Consider the following 2,743-nt stretch of genomic DNA (forward strand, 5'->3'; position numbering starts at 1 on the left):
GAAATAAAATAACAAAAAAAAATACAATAAGCAGCTACGGCGATGGTGGTGGTGGTGGTGCAGCGCCAACTCGTGGAGGTAGGGCGTGCCAGAATGTATAGCCATAATCGCCTCGACCATCCACTTTACATCCCTCCTGACAGCAGCTACATCCGACTCGACCTGAGCGAGTCTCTCCTCCACCCCCGGTGGAGGCGTCACACGCGGTCTCACGCTCCGTCGATCGTACGGGCAATCACCGTGTACATCCTCCGCAGCTACCTGTGATCTATCGACGGTAGCATCAACCCCCCTGTACCCCGCCTCCCTCTCCGTCGCCTCCCTCCCCCCGGCTCCCTCTCCCTCGGCTCGCTTTCCCTCGGCTCGCTCTCTCTCTCTCTCTCTGCTCCCTCACCCCCGTTGTAAGACCCAACTTAAAATAACAGGATTTATGACATTTATCATGCATTTAGTACAAAATTTTTCGAGTTTACAAAAACTTCATGGTTTTAAGATCATACTTGATCATAACATTCAAGTCTACATCATGCTAGATAAACTTTCAAAACATAATTTCAAGTGTTTACATGTCACTAAAACAAAATAGACAAAAAGCGGAAGCTTTGTTCGGTGTGTTCGGTTCTTGACATGGCTTGATCATTCTCCGGGGTCTAAAGAGTATCTTTACCTATCATACAATTTCATTTAAATGATTAGAAATCAAGGCATTTGAACAAAATAATTAAATACAAGAAATTATATATTTTGTTTTCAGCCCCTTCACCCGGCCGTGTCAAAAGATCACCCGGCCGTGTCAGCTTAACATATATTTTTCACAGCCCCTTCACCCGGCCGTGTCAAAAGTTCACCCGCCCGTGTCAACTCTGCACGTTTATTTTTCATCAAATTTACATCCAAACCTATCCAAACTCATTTTAATTGCTTGGGGTTCGTTTCTTGATATGTCTAAGCTATCATCCATTACCCGGATCCATTATTCATATAGTTTACGCTCCCGCTACCCGGTTTACGTTTTGCTTTATTTTGACCCGTTTGTTTACAAGTTCAACAACTTGTTTTGTGTCATCTCATGTATTCGGCCATTTTACCCATTTCCATGTTTACCAATTATGACTTTCGCTTCCCTCCCGAGAGCGCTCATGTCATAACTATCATGCTTAATCCTAAGGATTTAATCATGCTTTTCGGAATCGATTGGCAAACAAATGTTCCGAACTATAATCCCACTACAAGGGCTCATGTTTTTACAACGGATTTGCGTTTGCGTGTTCGTTACACAACTTATGCTTGATACATAACCAATCAAAGTGATGGCTATTAGTTTTAGATTTGTAGCACAACTTGTTTTGACCCGTTTGGGTGCCGAATGGATATCCCCATTGCTAGACACATCCAAACTCTATTTCTAACTCATGTTTTGACCCGTTTTACTTGCTTAAGGCACTTTGTCACTTCCGTGACATATTGGTGTATCTTGTTTACCAAATTTCAATATAACAACATAAGACTAACAATTAAACATAATGTAGCGAAACGGTAAATTGCGTACATTTAGAGCACGCCTTTCCCACGCGTATTCCCTCCGGCTTGTCCGCTTGACGGTCCGGACTTCTTGCCTAGAGAGTTTAATTTACAATTGGTTTAGAACTCTTTACATGATTATTAACGCATCATTATAAACAATAATCAAATCTGCGTTTTCATCCTATTTTTAACATTTAAATCCCCACTTAGGCATTTCAACAAACACCTAGCGGGTCAGATTTTCACATAATCATTACCAAGTTCATGACTTGTAATTATCATCTAATTTCACTTCAATTAGTCAACTTTACACATATCTTAACATCAATATTTCTGAAATTACTTCTTAAATTCAGATTGTGCTAGAACAAGAGTTATAATTTTAGCATTTATCAAGTTTCTTCAAGCTCATCAATCACCTTCAATGGTGATTATGAAACCCTACAAGTATCATGTAAGATTTTGTCAAGAAATCATCTAGGGTTTGTCCTTGGACATCATATCACTTCTAATTTAGTCAATACATCACAAAATCAAGCTAAACATTCGATTTCTATCACATGCAAGGAATTTGAGTTGAATCAAAACAACCTAATTTGGCATACCTTATGATCCCTTTGACGAGGTGATCACGAATCTATGTTCAGATTTTGATTTTGGACTGAATTGAACCTCCAATTGATCAATTTTTAGTGAACTAGGGTTTTGGAGAGGAGCTCCTGGTCGCTCCTGGGTTCTGATCGATCCAAGCACACACTTAGGTGTGTGTTTGGAGTTTATTTTATTTACTAGTAATTAAAGTTTCAAGTTTTACTACTCTAGTCCCTCTATTATTACCCTCTTTATAATTTAAGAGTTTTCTATCCATTTATTTGATATCACAAGAATCATATCTAACTGGGTTATCTATTCCTAGTTAGTTTGTTCTTGTGTATTTAACTTTTTATAATTCTAATATATATATATATATATATATATATATATAGTTTTATATTTTCGGGGTGTTACAAGTCCACCCCCCCTTAAAAGGGTTTCGTCCCCGAAACCAAAATACGTACCAAATAATGTAGGGTAGAGTCGTTGCATCTCTTCTTCGGACTCCCATGTGGTATCCGAACCCTTTCTATATTCCCATTTGACCTTTACTTGGTTGACTCCTTGTTCCTTAAAGTTTTCACTTTACGATCGAAAATCGCAATCGGCTTCACCGCATAGTTAA

At 39.0% G+C, this 2,743-nt stretch overlaps 1 long non-coding RNA gene across 1 annotated transcript; it reads right to left on the minus strand.

Annotated features, from left to right (window-relative positions):
• Window positions 1-413: 413 nt before the first annotated feature.
• On the minus strand, window positions 414-2,284 carry LOC110868221. Its single transcript, XR_002552309.2, has 3 exons — window positions 2,130-2,284; window positions 1,550-1,616; window positions 414-667 (listed from the first exon to the last, which is right to left on the minus strand). It is a non-coding gene; the product is annotated as an uncharacterized LOC110868221 (long non-coding RNA).
• Between the last annotated feature and the right edge of the window lie 459 nt (window positions 2,285-2,743).

The sequence above is a fragment of the Helianthus annuus genome, chromosome 7 (assembly GCF_002127325.2).
Source record: "Helianthus annuus cultivar XRQ/B chromosome 7, HanXRQr2.0-SUNRISE, whole genome shotgun sequence".
Lineage (NCBI taxonomy): Eukaryota > Viridiplantae > Streptophyta > Magnoliopsida > Asterales > Asteraceae > Helianthus > Helianthus annuus.